Genomic DNA, 25,243 nt, shown 5'->3' on the forward strand with positions numbered 1-25,243 from the left:
TGTGTGTGTGTGGGTGGGAGAGTGTGAGTGTGTGTACTGTACATATATTTGTGTGAGTGGTGTAATCGAGAGGGAATGTGAAGTAAAGGTGAGGTTCAGTGCATGTGCGAGTGGGAAGGAGTGGAAGAAAAGGGAAAGAAAAGCGGAGAAGGAGAGATAAAGTTAAAAGAAGTGAGTGAAGGTGAAAACAAAAGAGGGATTGCAGGGAGAGTGGAAGAGTGTCACCTCCATGCCACCATGTGCAAACTGCTGACCTCTTTGGCTCAAAACCTGCCTGTGACCCCAGTGTAAAAGTGCAATATTTCTTCATATTTACTCAGGAATTATTGGTAAGTACAAATTAGTAGTTTAGCTAACTATTGTAATAACTGTTGTGAGATAGCAAAGATAAACACTTAACTAATACAAGCATATTAAAGTAGCACCAGCAGTTACTTCTATCCCAAATGCATAGGATGGTGGCAAACGATTTACAATATTTATTTGAGTTTGAATTATGCTTTGAATCCCCCTAAAGGCAGGGCAGCTAAGGAGGTTTGTTTGTTTTACTGACTTGGCTGTTGTTTTAGAGTCAGTTAGGCCAAATTAACACCATTACATCTCTTCTTTAAACACACATTATGTTGTTTAAAGCACCTACAGCATGTTTGCTCAGGAAACAACCATCCATCGAGCCAATTATTGCAAACATGTCCCAGGAAATTTTGAGAGTAAACATGCAATCTCTCCTCTTCCTCGCCACGTTTCTAAATCCACTTGATAGGCATCTGTCACAATTTAGAGGCCCACAAAGTTTACTTTCCTACTCTCTCTCTCCTGCTCTCTCTCCCTCTTTTCTGTGAGGATTTAGACGGTGTCACTCTAATGGGTTTTACAGTTTTTAAAGAGATTATACTTTGGGATTACTACCTGAGCAGGAGGGGCTTGGAAAAGTTCAGCAATGCCTTTGATGTCCTGGAGTGTAAACACAACCTAAGGCTACCTTGCAAGGAGGGGCCCCTGTTTTGTTATTCAGAGCCGTGGCCCTTAATTGTGGTGGTCGGGACAAAAGGGGAAGAAAAAGGTAACATTTTTCTAAAAAGCGACAGGGGAGGGGCCCGGCGAAAGGTCAAGAAAGGCCATAATTTTGCATAATTGTGTAAACAACAGATAGAGATTCCACGCTGAGGTCAATTAAGCACATCACAGGTTAGTCTTCTTGGTTAGTATTTTTGTTAAACTTTTGCAAATTTTTAAAACGTCTTGGGGACGTTTGTCTTCAAAAGGCCAATCGGAGTAATAATATACAGGCAATAACTCCTTTCAAGAGAAAAATGACAAAGAAACCTCATGCTGACGGTTAATATAGTGTTTTAAATCATCCAAAACAAGCTATCGTGGGGACTCATTACTTGTTCTGTAAAAGAGTAAGGCAGCATTCAATGCTCTGCTTCCCTGCAATGTTTAAAACTACGGCTCCACTGAGCCTAAGTGCAGAGATGGGGTTCTCTGTTGGCGTTATGGACATGTAAATAGGCCTTAATGTGTCCACAAGGCCCTCTAAAGGCAAATACCTCCACTCTCACTCACAGAGATGAGCTTCCTTCTGGTGCAGGCTGCACTGAGCTGTGCTCTGCTGCCACACTTGTGTGCATTAGAATTAAAGTTAATGTCTGTTAACATAGACTTGGGTAACATTTAATGTTTATCGTGAAACATTTGCATTAGATCTACAGTAAAACAAGCCAGGAGATGTACAGTAGAAGTGGATGCTATTTCATACCAGAACTATTACACTATTATTTATGACATGTTGTCTTCACTGCTATTTTTACGCAATTTTTTGCACATACAAACTCCACATATGACGCAGGATATTGAACAATTCCTAAATCTTGTCCTTCATATAAACTCTCTCCTATTGACAAGGATAAATGTGCTATCGAAAAATAGGAGATACAGACGACGACATGGAAAAGAATAAAAGGCAGAGGAGAGACAAAAAAAAACTGCATGTTGTGACAGTTATAATGCCCATTACCTTTGATTCTGAATTGCCATCCTGCCCTGTCAAAGAAGAAAAGGCGAATCAATATTGTCATTCACAACTTCAGATTAAACTCTCCTTGCTTTTACTGCCTCTATGTTCTTTTTTGGGCCATTCAATCTGCCGTAACAGTGACAAACACATCTCAATCGATTGTTGGTGAGATCAGCGAATTAACAAGTGGAATGCTCCCCCCCTTTGTTTTTTTCTCCAAAATGGGCAGGGAGTGAAGCAATGGAGCAAAACACATAAAAAGACGGCAGTCATCAACAAACACAATAAAACCCTGATCTAGAAACTACTTTCCGAGGCGAGGGAGTAATGCCGGGCAAATGTTTTTGCAATTTAAAGTCAGTTGCCACAAACCACTAAATGCCCTTAAATAGTACTGTGCAGTTAAGGTTTTCAACAGAAAAGTAGTTCCAGTGCTTTATGTGGGGCCAGACATGGGAATCATTAAAAAAAAGACAAAAAAGATGCGGGGTAAAAAGCAAACACAAAGTAAGTATTGAAAATATCCTCCCCGATTCATGCCAGACATTCGCATGTATCGACAATGTGGTTTTAATAGATCCTCATTGTTCTCACGGCATCTGCAGAGATGTAAACAAAAGTCAGCAGTGTCTCTTTGCCACATGGACTATCCACATGTGTTTCCGTAACAGATCAAGTGCGCTGGCATCATCACAGTTCTTTTCTAAATCCTCAGTAATGCTGATACAAAGACACAGCTCACAACGGCAAGGAGAGGCACACTTGGCACGCTACATGATCCTGTCCAGAACTAGTGAGGTGGGTGGTGGGTGGGCGATTAGCTACAGAAAGCTGTCAACTGCACACAAAAAAAAAAAAAAAATGACAAAGTTGATGACTGGAGATGGAGGGCAGCTCGGCACAAAACGCTCTTAGACATCGCTGTTGTCTAAGGCAGCGCCAAGGTAGATTATAGCGCGGCTTTAGCGTGTGAATGTGTCATGGGAGAGGCTCGAAAGGGAGGATGCTGCTTTTGGGTGTGAGAGGTGCAGGTCAGGGTCACGGGTTCACATTCTGAGTGGATCAGCATCATCGCACGCTCAAGTGCTGCAGTAATACTCTGGTCCCATCTACCTTAGCCAGGTAAAGAAAGGAACGCAGATCCTCCTCTTCAGCACTAACTTAATGTCTCCAAACCCAAACTGCATCTACACGTCTTAGAGAAGAATAGAAGTCTTTAGATGTTGGATAGAAACTGATGACTGCAGCTTTGAAAGAGTCTTGCAGGGGGTTTAGGGGATAATTCCTGTTTTGTTTTTTTCTTCATGCAGCAGTCATCTGACTTTTTGACCTGAGAGGGGTCAGGGAATTGGATTGTAGAGAGAGCCATTAAAACATGCAGGTAGAGTTGATTCTAACTGACAATGAGTCAAAGGTGCAACAGCAGCACATTTCAGTTAAGGTCTTTGCTCATCATCTTTGTTTGTTAGAACCAAGCGTTTTTCATTTAAATAGTTTGAAGGTGATTTGAATAGAAGTTACACAACATGTCTGGTGCTCTCATTTGGCTAATGTTTGTGATTTCAAACAATTACTGTAACAAGCCAGATGATTCTCAGGCAGATAAACCATCTGACTGCAAAAATAAAAACAGGATTTATCTGTAAAGAGAATACCAGGCAGAGCCATGTGTGTGTGTGTGTGCGTGTATACATGCGTGATTGCTTACATATGCATCCATGGGACAGTGTAAGCATGCGTTTGTATATACGTGAGTGTGTATTGTAATTGAGTGCATGTGCACTTTAATGTGACACACAGTAAGACTCCCTGAACTTACCTAGTGGTTAATTTCTCCTTTTTCAGGGTGAGGGGCAAGGGTCACACATCAAAGCGCCCAATAATGATTGAATGAGAAAGGTCTCTGTCTTAAGAGCCTGCCCGAGCCTGCTCCCCTGGATTTAGACACTTAGCAGGGGATAAACAATAGGCACTGGATTTTACTTCCTGGACACGCAATCACACACACTTCCATACACACACTAAGTGTGTGTGTGTGTGTGTGTGTGTGTGTGTGTGTGTGTGAGTGTGTGTATCACGGCATGTGCACGTACAGACACAGGTGTGCTCTTGCAGGTCTGCACAAACCACCTGCATTTTAAATTCAAACACATCTATAAAAGAGAATGAAATACCAGTCTACTTTGGATTGTCAGCAATAAATGAAATGTGTTTATATAAGCTGCTAAGCAGACTAAGATTTTTTTTTTTTCATTCATGGCAATAGCCTGTGGAAAGATTGCACTCCAACTTCCAGCGGAGAGCTGCACAGTATAACCAGTCATGCCCTATCCACTACTGAAAAGATCTGCTGGAGCACTTTGGAGGTAAAGTGTCTTTACAAAGGCGGAGAGTTGTTGAAAAAGTATAATGAGCATTTCTCATTCACTGCCATCTAGATACAACAACCCGCTATAGTGCGGTTTCATGCTTCTGCCGCATGTTTGTTTTTCTAAGCCATCAGGCTCTGCTGCACTCCTCGGTGAAGCACGAAGAGGCTCACAAGGTGGCACAAAGCTTTATCATGAACAATACCGTTTTTTTTGTGTTTCTGTTTCCAAAAGAAATGTGCACAGAGATATACACAAACATATTAGAATACAGTATACAATGTAAGATGGTTGAAATTCTGTCACTTCAGCAGGGCAGATGTTTTACAGCACCCAGTTACCCAGAAATTGAAGACGCAGAGTGTTATAAAATATTTATTAAAAGTGTATAAAATTAAATACAAAAAACATCATACATACTTTTAATATATACTGTCCATGTCCTATGTCATACACTGTGGATGCCGAAAGGTTCTTGCTCTATTGGTTTGGAAAAGTGAGAATGGAGAATGGTTCATTTCAAATAGCATTTAAAGGTCCCATATTATGCTCATTTTCAGGTTCATACTTGTATTTTGTGTTTCTATATAACATCTTCACATGCCTTAATGTTCAGAAAATGCATAATTTTGTCTGTCTGAATATACCTGTAGTCACCCTCTGTCTTAAACACTCCGTTTTAGTCTCTTTAAGCCCCCCTCCCGAGAAACGCCCAGTCTGCTCTGATTGGTCAGTGTTTCCGGTTCTTCCACTCAATCTCTTTGTGTCTCTTCCCTGTCATTGTAGCCGGGGAATGACTGGAACTGCACTGTAGCAATATTTTCTACCTATAGTATAGTTGTGACATCACAACTGTGCAGAAGTCGTGACAGCTCGTTTAAAGGCACAGTTTCTGAATACGGACTGTATGTATTTCTCAGTGGATTAAGCGTTTTAATACTTTCACAGTTTTTACAAAGCACCTCAACCTGCTTTATAATAAAAAAAAATACACGGTATCTCACTTTTTACAATATGGGACCTTTAAACAGTGATGACAATAGATGTAACTGTCAGTTGGTTACACCGAGAGTGTAGTTGCAATGTAATAAGAAGCAGTATTGATATCATAGCAGAGGTGTGTGCTGGTGTGGAGGTCACTGATGAGTATCACCCAAAGAACAAAAGACGACAGTTATAGGATCAAGTCGAGTCTCAGACATGCTTTCTCACAGATTAAATATTTATGTACCAATTTTGGTGCAACGTGCTACTGCCACAAGAAATTTTACAGATTACACACAGACAAACAGACAGACAGACACACACACACACACACACATACACACACACACACACACAATCACCAACAAGGTGTGGCCCCTTTGCAGTGATGTTAAAGGAGCCAGGTATTTACGCTGCTGCTTGGCTTATCAGATTTCAGTATCTTCCCTAAGGCACTGTAGCACAAAAAGATAGATAGCCATCCAGGCATGACCTTAGACATACACACAACGCGTGCAGACACACACACAGTAGATGGATGACAACTCAGGCATGACGTCAGACATCGTTAGTGATTACCTTCTAACAAAAACTGAGTTTAAACAGAAGCATAAACAGAACTCCTGTGGTTTTGTGACAGATTTTTAAAGTATTTTAAAATGTATATGTGTGTGTACACAAGTATATGTTTTACTGTAAACCACTCTGAAAGGTTCAGTATGTGCTTATTTTGTACAGTTCATGTAAGAATGTGTTGCTATTTTCCAGTCTGCGTTGTACAAATTCACTTGCTTGCAATTGACATGGGAACGCTTCAGTTGCCTTTGCTGTATCTTACAGTAATGTACCTAGACGTATAAATGGCTCTGCGGCCTGTCAGCCTGCGTGGCCTCTGTTGATCCGTTTATCAGCAATCTTGGAATATCTCTACGGCAAGCTGAGCTTGAGAAAAATAAAGCTTTGCAGGAGATTGATCGTTTTCAATTATGGTAATCTGTCCGCATATTGTTCGCACTGATAAGCCGGATGAAAACTTGATCAGATCAGCAGTGATGGTGTATTTTCTGCATATGACAGGGTAAGTGTGTGGTGGTGGGAGGTTAGAATCTAAGCAAAGACACTCAGATAGCTGTATACTGGATGTTCTTCTTTTTGTCTCTGTGGGAGGAGTTGAGTTGAGGAAGCTGCCTCCTCTCATTTTTCTCACACTTTCTTGGTTTCATGTTACGGTTAAAAAGAAAACGATGTAAATCCTGATAATTTAGCATCGGGCATGGCAGTTATTCATGTTGTTGTGGAGCCAGGTGAGCCAGGCTTCACCTGACTGATAGCATCTGATTTCACATCAGCTCTGTCTCCAGGCCCTGAGGCCTCCGTTTATTTAACTCTAATCATTTTAAGGCATCTTCTCTTTACCACCGTCACGAGAAGATAGATAGAAGGAGATTGAGAGAGAGAGAGAGAGAAAGATAGATAAAGGAATGTAAATCTATAGAAGGATGAGGCACACCTTCAGATCCCAAATTCTGTCCTCTTCCTGTCCTTTCCTAAGTCTAGTTTTCTTCTTTGGAAGAATTAAAAATGTTCTTCCTTTACCAGAGAGTGGTTCAGACATACAACACACTGGGACAGTACTATGATGATGGGGTTTGTAGGGGGGTGAAAGGTCAAATAATGTAGGTGACAACTTGGACTTTGAAGTTTCGCAGCAGGTAGCCCTCCACTTCCCCCTCCTTTCCCATCCTCCCTCAGGCTCTCCGTCTCTCCACCCTTTCTCTGGCGGCCTGTCTTTTTCAGTCCCAACACACATTTCTCCCCCTTTTCTATCTCTTTCTCTCTGAATATATACTCATCCTGCTTGAGCAACTAGCATAATTTTGCTTTACACTGACAGATGGAAATAAGGTGCTGGCTTTTTAGTCACAAAGTCCATTCTACACAGCACTTCATTTAATTTTTACTACTGATGTGCCCAATTTCAATAACTCCCTATTTGTTTTCTCGTCAAATTGCATTGTTCTTTCATTTGGATTCAAAGTTATATGACCTTCGGCCACATGAAGTCCGTTGAATGCTGACTGCCGACTTCGCTTTTGAAAACTCTACCCAGTTGTGGAGTGTTAGCGGAGCATGTATGCCCCTCTACAGTGCCACACAGCTTAACATTATTACAATTCTGCTCACAACTGCCTCCTTGTCAACGCGTGCCGTGATTCAAGCATGTACTACTCCCTGTCACATTTTAGCAGCACAAAACAACACTTTTTTGGAAGAGTTACAACCTAAGCAAGAAATAGATTGTTTAGTGAAAACACTCTGGAAGAGCTTTTTCGCCTAAGGGATGGAACTGAGATGTGTGTACGGCCCCCCACAGTCAGTCCAAGGCACACTAAAGCATGTATGCACATGTACACACATCTATACATATGCACAAATGTCCAAGTTTATGCACGTGTGTGAAACACACATTAGCATACTTAAAAAGACATCTGTAATATGCATGAATGTACTTGCACACTCACTCAAGTGCGCACACTACACTCTCTCAAACTCTCACACTTACACACACACACATTTTTTCAGATCAGTTCCTTTGCAGCACTTCCACAGTGTCCCTAGAGTGCCAGGACTGCACCGCATAGTGTCATCTAAAGAGCAGACATTTGTACCTGTTACTCCTTCACTCTGATGAGAAGCTGTGAAGCTACCACTTCTAGTAGTTTCCCGGGTGTGTGTGAGAGCAAAATGGAGTTACACAGAATGTGGATAGAAGAGAAGAGGGAGACAGAGAAAAGGGGGGGAAAGGGGGGATACCAGTGATCGGGGGTCTAAACATGAGTCTTCACATTGTTATGGGGAAAACCCTTTAAAAAATGGATTTATACATTTAAGTTCTCAAAAAGTTTTGATACACCTTTACCTATATATAGATGAATTTGTTGCTTATGGGACTAAAGTGCTTTATTACTGCAGCCAATGCATGTTTTGTGTAACTGTTTGTTTTCATTCATCTTGGCCTGAAATATGTAAAATGTACTAATTTACAGCTGGCACCCTCACTCACTTAGTTTACAGTATGGGCTCCTACACGAAGAGGCCTTTGATCCGAGCCTCATTTAAGCAATGTCTCCATCACAAAATATAAAGAATGGTTCTCTCACTACTGTGAGACTTTTTATGTAATGTGTCTGTTATTATTGTGATGGAAGATTTTTGACTTTAATGTTCCATGTGAAAGTTAATTACAGATATAATTGACCCTCTGGGGGATATTTTGCAGTGGTCCTTCTGGAGTGGAGTGGCTGGAGGCAGACACACATCGCCCCAGGCTATACTTGTGTTCACCTCTTTAGCTGACTAAGCCTCAGAGGCCCATAGAGTTGTGATGTTAGGAATCCTTATTTATGAATGGGGTTTTGGAAAATTTTAGGACCAAATTCATGCTGAAAAGTTATCAATTAGTTTAATTTTTATGTTGAGACCCTCATAAAGAGCATCGCTAATTCCAAGATCTAGTTTTTATAATATTTCTAGAACTAGTTTTTCATCCAAATGAGCGCACGGTGGAATCACAGCTAAAAAATACCAAATATTTATGTGGCAAAATTTCAAGGTTCCTCATTCTTCATCGCCCAAATGTTACAGCAACTTGCTTGACTCCTCGCTGAGGAGCTCTCCCATTCATGTGTTTCAAGTTGCCCTCTCATTGGACCCACTAATGGGTCCTCTCTCTCTCTTTCTCCCTCGCTCTCTCCTCACGCTGTGCTCTCACTAATGGACAGATGGCATCCCATTGTTTACTGGGCCAAGGTACAATGCCTTATCGGCCATAGCAGCGGAAACTGGGCTAGCGTTTCTGCTTGACCCAGCTTAAATCTGCCTCCTAAAAAAGGAGGAGGGGAATCAGGGCGGGAAGAAAAGGGAGGGAGGAAGTGTAGAAGAGTGGCCGGCCAATGGAGATTGCTGCAAAAGAAATCTTCTGCAATGTGATTTCTAGCTCTCTGTTTACACCTCTTTGACCCTGGATAGTGTGTGCATTTCTATTTGTGTGAGTGTGTGTGTGTGTGTGTGTGTGTGTGTGTGTGTGTGTGTGTGTGTGTGTGTGTGTGTGTGTGTGTGTGTGTGTGTGTGTGTTGTGATGGTCAAACCCTCCCCCTCATCACCTCGCAGTAATCGAGTGAGCTGTGACAGCCTCCATCATATATCCTCACACACACACACACACACACACACACACACACACACACACACATGCACAAGCCTCGAGGGTAGAGGTGATTTCTTGATGATGGGATGCAATCGGCTCAGAGCCAATCAGTAATGAGGTTTAATCAGCTGATCGATCGGAAAAGAGGGGCTCTGTGGCCACAGTGCTTGCTTCACTGTGTTGTGTGTTGGGGTGGGGATTAAGTATTTTGTATCACAAAATGAAACAACAAACATTGTATTAGTCATGATGTAAATATGTAAATATAAAACTAACTAATATAAGAGACGTTGAAATGTCACACGGTACAAACAAAATATACATACAAGGAGAAATACAAAGAAATACAAAGCTCGTTGTCAAACTGAAAGATCCAAAACAAACATATTTAATTTTCATATTAGAGCCACAGTCAGATTAACAATATCAGGCTGTAAAAGATAAGTGATACGCACATTAGCCAAAAGCCTGCAAGAACCAGAGGGTGCAAAACTGATAATCCATGAGATCTGTAATGTTTTGCTCTGTTTTTGTTTTGTTTTTGTTTTTTTACATTTTATTGTGCGGATATCTTCTCTGATGCTTTGTTTCAGTGTAGCTGTGATGTTTTTTTCCTTACATTTTCTGCAGGTATAGATCCGGTTTTATCTGTACAACCTTATCACTACTCTACACTTCAGAATTTAGCATATTGTCAATTATGGGTTTGGAACACATACCTTGAAAAACTAATCAGACTGAATCTTAGAGCTGTTCTGCTGGTGCAGCTACCCAAAAGAGCAACCTGTACACCACTACCACTGAGGGCCCTTGTTTCAGCCCCTCAAACCCCCCCCAGCTCCTCCCCTCCGTTTCACCCCTGAGGGCCCGAGACTTGGGGAACTTTTAATTATCTGCAGCCCGAGCTCTCCTCTCCACTGGCCACTGAATGGTCAACAGGCGTTTTACTACTTACAGAGGCATCAGTGCCTGAATAATAATAGAAAACAATGTCAGCGTGCAGGGAGAAGTGTCTAAGGGGGGCCTAGGCTGACAGAGAGAGAGATAGACAGAAAGAGAGAGATAGGGTATCATTAGATAAGCCTGTCGGTTAATTAGCCCTGCTTCAGGAGGAGGGGACCCCCCTCCTGATGCCAAGAATGGCCATCAGGCGTTATCCGTGGTCGCCTATTTTTTATGGTCCTTTGCAGACTCCACTGACGAGGTTGTTAAGCAGCATGCAGGGCATATGGTGCCAGGATGGAAACACACTGTTGTCAGTCAGTTGCACATTGACAGAGAGAATAAAAAGTTTTTTACGTAGTTGCAGAGGCGGGACTGAAGATGTTTTGCTCCAGCTGCTTGTTAGCCATGGACTTTAAAATGAGATTCCCCCCTCAGTGATGGAGGTGTTTGGACTATTGATCGGGTTGTGGGGATGTCCTTTGAGCTGATGACACAGTCTGCTGATTCACAAGATTAACAATAAAATTATCAGGGGCAAAATTCCCCAAAGACAACTGCCAGAAACTGTACTGTGGGAGATGTTGGCGGTTTATTTAGATAGGATTTTCTCTTATTTAAACAGTCACTTCAAATAACAAAAAGCATATTTTCCAACTCCATGCAGATAGTATCTGTTTTATTTGGCAGGGTTTTCAGATCTACATTGGCCGTTGTACTTGAAACTATAGTTTTTATACTAATTGCATTGCAGTAACCAAGAATGTTTGGCAGTGAGGTTGTTGTCATATAGAACGACAAAATACATTTCTGGAAAGAGATGTAAGAGAGTTTAATGTGTGTTTTGGATGTTTTAAGCACCCAAATCCAAAATATCATTCAACTACATTGTATTTCAGTGGCAGCATAAGTCTTTAAGTCTGTGGCTGACACCACAAAACCTTGCCAAAACCAAAAGCTTATACAGACTTACCAGTCAATGACGAGTATTTGTCAGTTTGAGTTTGTGCAGCTATGTTTTCAGAAACCAGAAGTTGACCCACGGACTTCACCATATATAATTTTAAAAAATAGAGGAAGGGAAAGAGCTATATATAATGCATTAATTCAGTTGAATACACATTAAGAGCTTTGAACACTTCTACCTTGTTTTTACCCTCTTGCCAGCTATTTGCATCGCATTCTATGGTACTCATTTAGTATTTATATTACTGTATGCACTGGCTTTTGTGCAGTCGGTTTATAATAGTCCGCTTTTTTCCAATTAATCACAAAAGATGGTTTTATTTTGCCTGCAGCATATTCAGGGGGTCTCACAATAGTAAGCAAGAGCCCATACATCAAACAACACCCTCTCCTTTTCTTTCTTTCTGTTTTTCTTTCTCTCACACACTCTCTAGTCCTTAATCTCTTTTATATGCTATACAACCCTTCATTTTCTCTATCATTCATACTTTCAGTCCTCACACACTGTCTCTCCCCCCTACCCCTCCAATCACCCATGCACATTTTCCCCTTTTCTACCTCCCTTTGTGAGCTTTACAGCTTTTTGCCCTTTACCACCACCTTCTCCCTTGTTCACTCTGTCCAGTCCCTCATCCATCCATCCATCCCCTAAACCCTCTCTCATTTTCTTCACCCCTCCTCTCTTTCACCCTCCCCTCCCCTTTCTCTCTCTCTCTCTCTCTCTCTCTCTCTCTCTCTCTCTCTCTGTCTCTCTCTGGCTGGGCAGGCCGAGCCCTGGGGCAAGAGAAGCAGCGCCCAGATCTGTTCTGTGTCGTGTGACTAGTTTTTTTTTTTTATCTCAAGTCACTTTCTGGGCCCAAACAGCTCCCTCTCCATCCCTTTCTCCTCGCCCTCTCTCAATTTCATTTCATTTTCTTCCTCTCTTCATTTAGATTTTTTTTGTTCTCGTTTTTGGCAGGGGTCCTGGTTTACTCACTGTACTGTATTTATTTACTAACAAGCAGTGTAAGATAAGACAAGTGGGCAGTGTTTGTGTGCATACAAGCCTGCGTGACTATTTGCATGTGTGTGTGGTAAGATGAATCAACTTGCTTTTTGTCATTGATGTTGACAAGCATACACACAAACCTGCTCTCCATGCTGGTAAATGGGTGATGGGTAAATGTTTCTGAAAATCACAGAAAAGAAACAGGAAACCGCTCAGGTGATGACTACTAATCACTAAAATTGAGAAGAATCTAATGCTATATTTATATATATTTAAAACAAAGCTATGCCTCATGTGTCTCCATCATTTTCCATTTACAGTTTGATAAAATTGTTTTAAAAAAAAAATTATATTAGCATGATAGTACAACGTCCATGCTGTAGCAACATTTCATGAACATCACAATTAGCCCTGAAAACGCCTTGGAGGCTTGTCCTGGAGAGTTCGGGGCATGTTGGTTAGAACGAAAGATGTTGCCAGGAAAGGACACACACACACACACACACACACACACACACACATGCACACACACACACACACACGGTCTGCTCTTCAGGAGGAAGCCCATTGTGCGGAGAGGAGATCGATGGTGGGGTCAGGCCATGTCAGAAGAGGTAAAGCAGAAACAGGCAGAAGATTGTTTTCTGCGTCTTTCTCTCTCCTCCGCTGTCTAGAGACCTCGCTGGTCAGTGTTTTGCACCAGGGTACAACCTATCAGCACACTGTTCCTTTGCAACAACAACAACTTCTTTCTGTGCAAATGTACTGTGCAAAATAGTATGTCAGCAGACTACTTTAACATTTGATGCATTTGAAATCAAACTGATGCTTACATGTACAGTATGTATGGAGTACACTGTGCTCAATATAGTGTCACCTGAATCTCAGCTGTATGTTTACTTTCATCCCTCCATAACTACTTTTTTGGTTTTAGATCAAACAGATGTGGCAAATAACTTGAATTCATGGTTTATCTATTCCCTTAAATAAACCATATTTTATAGGGTTTCATCTGTATACTCTGTCGCGCATTATACCTGGATTATTTTTACGACAGAGCGTTCTTTTTTTAAACAGACTAAAAAGACGGGTAATTGAGTTATTACATGTTCCTATTTATATAACTCTTTATACTACTACAGAAGTTTGTAAAAGTTGCACATAGTGCAATACATGAGCTAAACAGTGGGTGTTAAAACGTTAAAAACTAAGAAATTAAAACCAACCACTGAACTCCTTCACCCCTTAAAAACAATTTGACAGAAAGTACAGACACATATTACAGTGTTGAATATTATTTACAGGAGATGCAAAAGCATTATCAAACCATAAAAAGTTGTTGTTCACTGTCCTCAATTTGTGACGAGTCACCGAATAATAGGCTACATGAAGCATGAAAACAACTACTACATCTACTCTTTCTACTTGGGCCAATATTTGCTAGTCTTATGATATCAGTTCAGAAAAATGTAAATAATACAGACCATTATTGAGTTATAATAGGATTCAACACAAAGAACAGTGGCATGCTCACTTTATCAAAACTGTTACTTCCTGCTGTCTCTTGCTGTTATTAGCCATCAGCTGTTATTTTCGGATGCTGGCCCCAACTGATAAGTGTGGGAAAGGAGCATGTGGTTCTCCACACCACTCCTCCAACCTCACCCACAATGGTCTGCTTTGTCCATCTCACCTCCCTCCTGTCCTGTCTTGGGCGCGACATAGGGTTGGCATTGTGCATAATAAAGTTACAGTGGCCCTAGGACGTCTGACTTCCCTTGATAGCAAAAGCCGGCACATCGGGGGCGTAACAAGTTGGGACAAAAGACTTGAGCTGCCACTTTGCCACAGCCAGGCCAAATATAGCTCAGCAGGACTATGGCAAAAACTGGCTAGTGAGTTTATAGCAAGCCATGAAATGCAATTATCATTTTAAAACCTAGCTGCATGGTGAATTTCTGATGTATTTAAAATAGAGGTCTGGAGGGCAAATCATTGACATAGCTAATGAGTTAGCCCTGGCTGGCACCAAACCAAGCTAATGATTCACTTGGGCTTTTTTAATGACCCTAAAGCCCTCACGTGCCCTGTGTCACATTTTTTTTAGGATGGGGGTTGAGGGTGTGAAGAGCTGCAGAGATGCTAGCAGAGCACTTGTTGTCAGACTAAACAACGTGATGAAGGGCAGTTCAACTAAACAAGGTAAAATATTCTAAATGCAAGGGTGCATGCACAAATGCTAAGCATTGTTAAATTAGCCGCCAAGTAGTTGTTTCATCAATACTCACAATATAGGACGGAAGAAAGGGCAGTGATGTGTGGAGCGTTGACGATGATGGATAGTGTGGGGGTTAGGGTGAGCAGATTGTTTCAAGACCAACCTGTGGATAATTTATCTACATTTGCTAGAAAAAAGTATTTGTTACGAGCACTGCCTTCTTGTTACGCAGCCAACCATCAGAAATGAATGGTTGATTTCAATGTAATTTTGATGTAAATTAACTCATAACCAGTCTAAAAAAAATAAAAAAAAGCTGTCTTTAACTTCATTAAAATAGCCTTGTTCTTTTATTGCCTTGTTCCTTTGTGATCCTTCCATGTCATACACATTTTATGCATATTTTGTTATCAGACAAATCCTCTCAGTTTCCAATAATATCACATTTATTTTTTAATATTTTCATTCATAGTTATCTGCTGAATTGCTGACTTAATCTTACTTAAAAATAACAAATATTATTATTCAACTATGTGCAACTATTAGCCTCTGTTAAAAATCTCTTTTTTATCTGAAAAAACAGCTAACCTGGCCTTTTTTTCAGTTTTGTTTATTCCTATGATAGTGACTCATAATAAATGCTCATTACTCTACATGTATCACCCTAAGACATAGTTTGTTTGCTACTGCTATCTTGATTATGTCACAGCCAGCACATGGCCATCTCCTAACTGATGGCATGCTCTCTTTCCCCAGAGCTGCTGGGTCCCCTGGAAGCCTCATTCCCCCCTGCCACAACGCTCCCTCAAGGTGTCACCAGCACAGTGTGTGTATGTAAGTGTGTTAATGTGTGTGTGCTGTATCTCCCCAGTGCAGGTAGCTAACTGTGACAGCTCAGTCCACAGGTAATAGTCAGGTGGCTTAAAGGAGGACCCCCTTGGGAAGATCTCTGTCCGCCAGAGCCCAAGGGACAGAAAAGAGAGAGGGGGGGGGGAGAAGCTAAAAGATTGGTGGAAAGGTCACCCAAGTAGGGGTTACAGAGCTGAGGTGAGCGTTCCCCTGTGACTTGCCCACAACCACCATTCGCTATACCTTACCCAGGCTCTATCCCCACCGACATACACAATTTTGTGTGTGTGTGTGTGTGTGTGTGTGTGTGTGTGTGTGTGTGTGTGTGTGTGTGTGTGTGTGTGTGTGTGTGTGTGTGTGTGTGTGTGTGTGTGTGTGTGTGTGTTTGTGTTACGTCTACATACAAACTGATTGGTGGTCCTGGCGTATTCTGACAGACACAGAGTGCATATGAATGCTGGGCAACATCTGCCTGCTAATGGTAAGGAGGTCAAGCTCTGACAAGTGCATGATAAATGGCTGCTTGATCCTCTATTGCCTGCTTCCACTTGGTCTATATGAAGCTCTGTGGATGGTGGCTGGGACCACAGCCATTTATTGCCAGCTTTTTGGAACATTGCCACTAATTGTCCAGTGAAATATCTTATAAATGTTATTAATCTTAGCATTGTATGCAGGGCTGTGTACAGCTTACATGTGGCGGTATGACAACCATGCAACCTAATCAAACTCGTCACCCACAATTGCCAATAAGAAAATATATATTTTCTCCCAAAAGAACAACCATATTGCCAGACAAGAACATCAATATTAGATGATTAATTAGGTTCCAATGCCAGTGTTTTTAAAAAATATATCTTGCTTTCTACAATATCTGCACATGGCAAATGGGATGGTTATGGTTTTTGGAAAGACTGTGATTTTAGAAAACAAACTATGATTAAGGTTAGGCAACTAAGGCTACGTTCAGACTGCGGGCCAAAGTGGCCAAGTGACCAGGTCAGGCTTCTTCAGAAGTAGTGTGAACACTCAAATCTAGTCCAGATCTGATTTTTTCAGATCAGATTCAGGCCAATTCCACATGTGGTCCTGAATCCGACCCAGATCAGATTTTTTTCAATGCGACCGCAGTGTGAACAGCCATGGCGGATTTGATGTGACTTTTACCTCAAAAACCCTCGCTGCGCCCTCTCTCCCCGCGGGGAGGGGCGGGGCCCCCTGCTTCCAGTGCGGCTGTTAACCGGGGCGGACTGTCCTCAGTGTTACCCAACCGCGCGTCGCATCGCCAGTGCGGGGATCGGCTCACGTAAAAACACACACATCGGATACACACCTTTTTTATAGTTCACTTAAAGACAATAATGAAATAAGGTCTTATCTTCCCTGATACCTGTACATAGACAGGTGGTGATTTGATACCCATACTCAAACTGCAGAGCATTACAGCAGGTGTTTACAGGATTCTTAGGAGCTCCCATGTGCCTGAACATGCCTTGGCTTACACTGACAGTAAGTGTGCATTCAGGGGACGGATCAAGGAGGATTTGCACGCATGCTCTTCAAAACTTTTTTATCTTTCCAGACAGACACACTTGGTGTGGATGTTGAAGGGAATGGGAGGGGAAGACACTATTGTGTTGTCTGTTCCTTGAGCCAACCGCACGATTTGAGTCAGACAGTTTACTTGGTCATGGAAACATTCCTACTCATGTGTCACAAGACGGCAAGACCTCCCCAATCTTGCGTTTGCGTTGCCAACGAACCCCATTAAGAAAACTCTCCGACAAGGCAACACAAACAAGATTCTCTTCATCTTGACTCTTCTTGTCAGGGATGCCCTTTATCACCCTCGCCGGTTTTTATGAAGGGAGGCCTATCTCTGGACTATCATTTGACATCATGTACACATTCCTCCTACCAGATGCTCCCTTGTGATATGCTGTGTGTGTCCCCCCCCTCGCTATGTGACTCAATAGGCAGCTTTCTTCCTTTGCAGCTTCCCCCTTCCATCCACACACAAACATATAGACCATGTCAGCCACAAAGTCCATTCAGCTGATGGAGACTGCTGGCTGAGGGGTGAAAAGCCACATGATAGTCGGTCCAGCCCTTCGCAGAAAACCACCTTTTCTGTCTGTGGGGGGAAACAGACAATGCTTTGTGGACCATATAGAGGGAGTCTACCCCTTCTATTAAAGGCAATGACGCCCAGCTGCTTAAGCACGTCGGCCAAACTATGGACCATTGTTCCACGCATGCCTGCTTTAGTCACATCCCTTCCTCGATAGGCCCCTAGTGATGATCAATGGCCAGGCCCTGTTGGAGTGGCCGATGGTCTGTGGCACCCCACAGGTCTCCATACTGGACCCACTCATCTTGTGACTGATCGCCTGTCACTCGCCACCCTCTCCACACCCCTGGCTTGGAAGAGGCACTAGTCCTGTCCCGTCAATTAAACCAACACAGCAGGTCATAGACTCTGTGTTGCTTGTTCCTGGCTTTGTCAGACCACATAGAAACAACAAGATGCTTTTTTTTTATATCTCCATGGTGAGATACAGTTTTTATTGGCTGAGTTTGCAGGAGATAGGTGTACCAGTTCTTATGTTTTTCATCCTGTCTCCATTTTACGACAGCCTTTAAAAAGCTAATGTCTGTCATCTCATCTGTTTGGTGCAATTAAATTCGCCTTTTTGTGGTATTGAGAGGAGGCCTCAGCTAACACGTCCATCAGAAGAGGACTCAGTTAGACCGCATGGTCATAAAGGTTATATTAATGGTTTATGTACCCCGCTGCAGCATTGTTAATGGCAAATGGCATTTACTGGGTGCTGCAGAGGAAGGCCATTCAATCCACTGTATGGTTTATCTATCATGTCAAGAGCTCAATAAAAAGCCTTCAGTAATATCAAAGAGGACTCAGCACAAAGGATCTACCCCTGGGCTAGGTTTAAACCTTCTCTTGTGTTGTATGCAACAAAATGAATAGTTTATATTTTCAAAATCCGTCTGAAATTAATCAAATTTAATTCCTCTTTGCGCCGTGCCTAAGTACATGCACACGGACACACAGAGACAAACACACATACAGTATGTCTGTGTGTGCACACACAGGGCAACAAAGCAATCCCTACACAGTGAAACAAACCCTATTAAAATAATTTCAGGGGTTGTTTTAAATCTGGCTCTGCGGAATAGCTCATGCCTGAACCAGCGAGTGATTTCATGTGCCTATTTGATTGTTTGGTGTCCCTTTATCGGTGATGATGTCATCAAAGTGAGTCAACACACCACAGCAGCACCTCCCTGGCTTCACAGTTAAGCAATCCCCACTATGCTGCTGAATGCTGGAGAGGATAACGATAATGATGATGGAGGTTATTGTGGAGTAATTACTGTGCATGGAGGATTCCGCGCAGTGTGAATGAGTAAAACACCCAAGCGAGAGAGATTGAAAGAGGGAATGAGTAAGAAACATTGAAGGGGAGGGGGTGTGGGGGAGTTGTATCTCTTAATATGTTGCTTGATTGAAGTGTGCAAGGTTCTGAGCTAATTACATCCAGAACCGCATCCTAGGAACAGATGCCACACTTGTGCATCAATAAATGCTTATAAGTAACTTATTTAGGGCTGCCTGCCATGCAAGGAAATGGCATGACTTAAAGCACAAGCGCCCGGGGGCTATTCCCCAGCTCTTTGTCTTGTCATTCTGCATCTTTTAAATCTATTCACCGCTTCAAAACAACACAGGCAGACAGCAGGGCAGGCAGAAAAAAAGAAAAGAGGAAGAAGAAAAAAAAGATACAAATATTCACACTTTGCAGTCAGTATTATGTTTGCCGTTTGGGTTGTCTAGCATCAAAGAAATGCTGTCTTCTCTTAGATTTGTGAGTGGTAAAGGAGTGGTGAGATCGCTGTTTTTAGGGCCAAGCTCCCGTTTGATGAAATGCAGCTGTTCTTTAAAGTTTTAAGATAAATATGTTTTGACTCGAGTGTGGAGAGATACATTAGCTTGACACGTCGGTGCTATGTTTTATTTAGCTGTTGGTGTAACAAACAGTATTAGGCTTAAATGCCTAAAAGTTGTGTGTTGTCATTTATGATTTCTTAGTTGTGAACACAAGAGGAACATTTTCGTTGTTTCTCTCTGGTGGAGCATGTGTTGACATGCCATCATCTTTACTGACCGCTGTGAGTGACAGATTCAGACAGACAGGTTGACTGCCTTGACAATTTCACACATATCGAACAGAGTATGCAATCAAAGCCAGACTTTAGCTATCTGCGAAGATAACAGGCAATTAGTGCCACAGGCACAGAGCTTAGCTATTCAGTATATTTGACAATTTATTTCAACGTCAGTTCTGAATTGTTTGAGGTTCATCCTTGGAACAAACATTTGAGCCATTAGTGTGGTGTTGAATGTAACTTGTTTTTGAGTTCTGTAGGCTATTTATCTTTGTGGAGATGGGTGTGGTTTGCAATCAGCTGCAGGGGAGACAGGTGTGGGGATAGCTCATGAGAGCGGTGTCAGGTGAGTTATTTGACTCAGCTGGTGCTTGTTGGACTAATTACACTCTGCCTTTATATGCAGTAGCGTGCTGGACTCAGAGAGGTCTGGTTCAGAAAGCAGGTTTTGTGAAAACTCTGAGTTTGTTAACCCTGAGATGAGGGAAACTCTGGGTTTTCTGTTTCAGAAAGGGAGGTTAATCACACCTGAGAGAGAGGGGTAACTCCAGCCCGTTTCAGAAAGAGAGGTAACTTCACCTCAGCGTCAGAAGTAACTGAGCCTGTGAACCTAACCTGGTCTGGAGCAGGTTTTCTTCAATAAACCTCGAGTTTCTCTCGGTCTCCTCCCTCTGACGCAGCGCTCTTTCATTTCCTCATTCATTCAGTCTGTATCAGGCACATTTTAGCGAAGTTTGTTATCTGCATGAATAAAAAAACAGGGTTGGTTTATTAACTGTGTTAGGCAGACTATAAAATGTTTTTTTTTTCTCAAAACATGGCATTTCCTTTTGTCGACAATCCCGTTGATGAAATGATTGATTGATTGACTGATTGATTTCTGGATCAAGACAAAACAGTAATCCATAGGATGACATGCTAAAGTAAAATACTTATTTTCAGCACGGTCCTTGGTGTTACACACAGGAAACAATAAACAAGAAGCAGACAAACTCAGACCAAAAAGACAGTACAGATACAGTATTAGGAGGGGAAAAAAGACATCACATAAAACAAAAGGAAGAAGCTGTATTACTTTGCAGGGAGTTAAACATGCGTCGAGAGATGATATTGAGGCCCCGACTATAGATGCATTTTCATTTCCAGACAATAGCCTACCTATTTGAGCAGTATCGTTTTTCTTCCCAGTCTATCAATTATGTAGATTACATAACCTTATCCTTCCTCATATCACTAACGTCACCCATCATGGACATGCTCTTACATCCCAGCACATTCTTTGTGTCACGTTACAATTTTTTTCTTTACAACATTGGTGATGCTAAATATTAGTAAAGCCACTGTATGCAAACCCGTCAGAAGAGTGTGACTCGCTCTGAAACATGTTTTAAACGTTTTTGCAGTGTTCCCTGGACACAAACCAGTAAGAGCCATTAAAAAGGTGTTCCACAGTATTGCAGGTAAATTATGTAAACCCTTTGAAATAAAAGATTATGAATTATAATTCTGTTAATGATGGTGCCGCAGCCTCAGAATAGGATTAGTAGGCCTAGGACTTTTTCGCCTGCAGGATTGCACCTAGGCCTAAATGAAATAGATTATAGGTTCAATACCATTTCACCAATAATATTATACTTATGATTAAATATGATATGAATACACTATATTGGAACTTACACATTTACTCTTGCAGCAATTTTCTCCCACGCAAATTCTCTCTCTTTTGCAGAAGCCGCTCTGTTGCTTTTTTAACAAAATATATGTTCAAACTCGCTGTATGTGCGCATGAGTATTTCCGCCGACCAAATATTTGTGGTTGTTGCCATGGTGAATCGTAGTATCGTGGCTCTATTCATGCAGCCTTTTTATAGTGTTGGTGCACGCGATTAAAGGTTCCCTGCCATACAAAACCGTTTTTACTTGCATTTTTTTAAATATGTTAGGTCCATATGTGTTTGTGTTATGTTGTGAAAGTGAAAATGAACTGCTACCTCCTTTGTCAGCTCTAGCCACTGAAAAGAAATAAGGAGAGAAATCAGGCCAATTACAAAAGCTGGTCATTCTGACATCATATTGCCAGAGCTCATTACTAGTCATGAGCTCTCCCAGTTGAACTGGGTAAAGGATTCTGACAGCCAGGCTCTCATTGGCTAGCTGTTAGCCAATTAGATCCAAACAGCTTAGCTTGTTGAATATTAATGAGAACTGGCAGAAATCGAGTCTTCCTGTAGGCTTTCTATACCACGCTAGAATGGCTTGAAACAAGTTAACCAAGGCATTTTTTCCACAAAAAATGGTAGAACTTCAGACATTACCACAAAGAAATGAAATACGTGTGGCAGGGCACCTTTAACTCTGAGTGAACCATACTCTGAGATATTGTTTGTTTGTTCCGTGTTAAAAGCTGTGCGCAACAGGACTGCGTGCCAGACAGAAGCCGGGCAGACAGAGGCGCACTTAGTTAGAAATGTTGTAAAGCTATGTTGAAAGTGTGTGAGCAGTCAGAATAAATGATCATTTTCGCCTCTTTTCTGGCACGATGCTGTGAAGCATGTCGCCTTCGTTGGTAACTCCTGGGACTCTTGTCATTTCAGCCGCAAATTCCGCCCGTCTCCGTGCAAGCAACGCTCGGACATCGCTTAAATAAGTTGGCCGTAACATTTTCACTGGCATGCTGCTTTCTGTTCACTAATCCTGTTTTTCGACGCATTTGTGACGTCAAAAATGACAGACCAGTAAAAAGCAGAAAGGCATTTTTGTCTAGGTAAATTAGTCTTATTGTCTATTTTGACAATTTTGATATTCCCACATTTAAAAAGCCCCCATATACACGCTACTTTTGGTGGCAAAAGGGTAAGTGACTGCAGGCCATGGTGCTCATACTCTAGTAACTTTTTGTCTATATGTGAGCACTCATGCTCACGACTGTGCGTGTGCATGTTTCAGGAGCATGCTAGTGATCTTTGTCCCACTCAGAGAGCTATTTAAAGCAGCAAAGCCGGAAAATCAACTGTGTGTAACATTAGGGGCCTCTGCACATTCCCAAGGATTAGCATACAGAGAGAAAGCGCTTTTTCACTCATTACTGTCTCTGCTACATGATGTAAGAGGGCGAAAGTCCCTGGGAATTCTGGTTGGTTTCGAGCAACCTGCATGACTGACCAGTGCTATAAACACTGCAGTGTTTAACACAAAAATGCTGATGCAGAAGAGGAGCGAGCATTTCCCCCCTCAACTATTTGTTCTCGCTTTTTAAAGCGAGAAGCTGTTTTGCAATTGATGATTGTCCCAAAGAATAATTAGACAGGTTTGCATTTTTCATGAGATTAATTCATGGCTTTCTAATGTGCGTTTTGTAACCTCACACTGCATATATTCCGCGCCATATTAACATATTTGAAATATGTATGCTCTTTAAGGAATATGCCATATGTTAGTAGCGGGCTCTGCACCATGGGTTTAATCATGTTAAAGCAGAATGCAAATGGCCCACTTTGTTTTGTAATATTAATATAATAAGCTTAGAAATAAGTTTGCAATGGAATTCTCACATCGACTTGTCTTTTCACGTTCATCATAGGCAGATCACATTCCCATCAATATCCACTGCAAACATCTGCACACAAGCCCACATACATTATATAAAGATTATTATGCTGCAAACACTGTCAACTTTCTTTAAAATGTCAAGCTGATTAACCTATTTCAATACTACAAAATATTTGCGGTTTGTGTGTATATGCATATGTGTGTTTGTGTGCATTTGCATTTGAGCACACAAGCCTGTTTGCATTAGTGTGCATACATATTTGCACACAAACATACTGTGTGCAATTAGTAGGGGTATTTGCGAACTGTCCTCCATTGCATGGACAAACAAGGAGGTGGAGGACGTAAGAAAGGGGGAGAGGTGGTGGACGACAAGGTGGTGGTAGAACCGGCGAAACATGGCTTTTCCATGACATCACTCAACTGGTATTAACGCTGTTAATGCATTGTCCTGCTTTCCTCACCCCACCATTGCCACCCAAAGGAGAGGCATATAGCAGAGAGACTATGCATGTTGCTGTTTTATAGGGGTTCCAAGTGGCCTGCTGCCAGAACCTCTGCTTTGCATTTCCTCCCAGGGCTAATTTATTACCTCCTTCTCCCATCCATTTTTCTCCAGGGGTGCAAGTTCTCCTTGCATAGGTCACTGCTGGGATAAACAAATGTACTAGTGTCCAGTGGGACACAGCACTGTACTTTACCCTATACCTTGATGATTTTTGAATAAAGTTAACACAAACTAGATATTTGAGGTTCTTTATTGTAAACAGTCAGATGCCCATGTCTTTTTGTGATTATAAAGCAGGTTACGGTGCTATATAAATACAGGGAAAATATCAAAACTGTCAGTCCACAGAGAAATGCACACAGCCCTTATTCAGAAACTGTGCCTTCAAATGAACCATTCGGACCGTATTCCTATATTATAAAGAGGTAGAAAGTGCTGCTACAGTGCTAGTACAGTCATTCCCCGGCTGCAATGATGGTGCAGAGATGGTGAGAGCACAGATGTGCAAGACCCGGAAACACTAACCAATCAAGGGCTTTTTCAGGGACTTAAAGAGACAGGGCACTAAAACGGAACATTTCAGAAGGACGGTGAATACAGGTATATCAGACAGACAGTATGAGTAAAATTATGTTTGTTTTTTTCGTTAAAGCATGTTAATATGTTCAAGTAGAAAGCCAAAACACAGGTATGAACCTGAAAATTAGCATAATATGGGACCTTTAAGTTCCCAATCCAACCTTCTTGGAAGCTCAGAGTGAAAGCTGAACCCAATTATTTCAGTTTAATCAAAATAAAATGTAATATTTGGTTATAGGACATTCATTTCATGTTTAATTAACTATGTACATTCTTCCCAGTAACAAGTAAAACAAATAAAGGATGTACAGTCTAGAGAAACAGCATCTGCATTGTCATTAACACTCTATTAAGTCAATCTATGAAATGAAAAACCGATGTATAAAACCTTTAAACTGTCAAGTAATCAGACTTGAGGCGTTGTTAGTGCCAAAGCAGCTGGAACATACTTTCTCTCAGTGTGGAATGAGTCTTTAAAACCAAGCACAGTATGTGATGAATACAAAAATCTGTAATCCAAGGTGCCTGATTCACCTCCGGGGCAGGAGGTGGGAGTTAGCAGCGCTGTAGAGAGGTTCAATATATTAATGCTTTAGAAATTACCGTTCACTATTTGTTGACCTGTTTGGGCAGTGAACAAACACTCATGGCATATATACCTCTTAGCCCCACCTCTCTCCTGCACCCACAGCTGCAAACACCACCCCCGATCGTTTTGATCTAATTTCCTCTTCTTTTTTTTCTTCCTTTACCTTTCCTGCTGAAATTGATTTCTGCTTGTTTGGTTTGGCAGTAATAAGATCAACAGTAGGATCATGTTTCAATGGCATACTACCTTGAACCTCAGGCAAATGATTTGTCCAAACTTAATAATGG

The sequence above is a fragment of the Perca flavescens genome, chromosome 22 (genome assembly GCF_004354835.1).
Source record: "Perca flavescens isolate YP-PL-M2 chromosome 22, PFLA_1.0, whole genome shotgun sequence".
In the NCBI taxonomy this organism is placed as follows: Eukaryota; Metazoa; Chordata; class Actinopteri; order Perciformes; family Percidae; genus Perca; species Perca flavescens.